The sequence below is a fragment of the Alligator sinensis genome, unplaced genomic scaffold (genome assembly GCF_000455745.1).
Source record: "Alligator sinensis unplaced genomic scaffold, ASM45574v1 scaffold448_1, whole genome shotgun sequence".
NCBI lineage: Eukaryota > Metazoa > Chordata > Crocodylia > Alligatoridae > Alligator > Alligator sinensis.
In genome coordinates, this window is record NW_005841870.1 from 909,690 (window position 1) to 910,960 (window position 1,271).

The following is a 1,271-nucleotide window of genomic DNA, read 5'->3' on the forward strand; positions in this document are numbered from 1 at the left end:
CAAAATTACATTTACTTGGTTTGCAACTGCATCACATTTCTGGCCCGTGTTGAGTCTGATATCTGCCAAAATCCTTGGATCTTTTTCAGGAATGCTACTGCCTAGCCAGTTATCTCCAACTGTGACTACATTTGTTTTTTCTTCCCGAGGCTGCTGCAAGTGTTGGGGCACTTTAGATGCTATGTCAGCTCTCCTAGTTGAGTTGCTTTGCATCATTTGTGATTCTTCAGGCAGACTGACCTGGCGGCGCCCATCTCCTCTCCAGGTATGGATGGCTGTTGGCTTGCAGGGACCTCATCTACACCTTGACAGGCCTTGTTTTAAGTCCTGCTGGGTGTCCACACACTCTCCTCACCCCGACTGGCCCAGGGGGAGGTGCTGATTTAGTTGCTGACAACCCGACCTTAGAACAGGCTGTACTGGTTTACATGGTACCAAATAGCAGACCAAGAGAGGCCTGGCTTGACAAGGTACTATCTACCTGATCTCTTCTAAAACTCTTCATTCCACAGATGGTTAATGACCATCTCGTCTTGGTAATGGTGGTGATATCCCACTCATCAAGTTGGCTTCCTCCTACCCCTACTCACAGGGCCTGCCTCTGCAGCATGGTACCTAGCTAACTGGGCTCCTGAGTCCAAGGGCCTGGGCTCAAGCCCTATGGCTGGAGTCCCACTGCTGCGCTGCTCCTGGTTGCACAGCTCCTATTTCACAGCCTGTCTTGAACACAGTCCAATGAAGCTCTATTGAGTTTTGCTCCGAACTTAAAGGAAATGCAGGGAAATCGCAGGGCCTGCACCCCTGGCCCACAAGCAAAGCTTCTACTTCCTTTTTACTTGGAGGAAAAAATACGGGCTGTGCTCCAGGCAAAGCCAGACACAGGTATGGGCGAACCGAGTATCTGCCCAGGGCCCGGACAGAAAGGGGACCCGAAAATGGTAATTTTTATTAGTATTATCATCATTATCTCTGGTGAAGGGGGCTGGCTCCAGGTGACGATGCCCCTCACCCCATGCACCCAATTTCCCAACCCCTCTATCCGCTTCATCCTGCTGCGCTGGGGCTCTTGTCCCAGCATCTCCTGCAGCAGCGGCCAGGCACCCTGGGCTAAGCTGAGGTACCCCCCCCCCCCCAGGGCAGTGGGACGATCGGGCCCATCTGCTCTTTCCAACCTATTTAAAGGGGGTCTTTGAGGGGTGGGGGGCTGAGTCCTCGCCCCCGGGCTGCGCTTCCCACTGTGGGGAGCCCACAGTGGGAAGCGCACAGTGTGA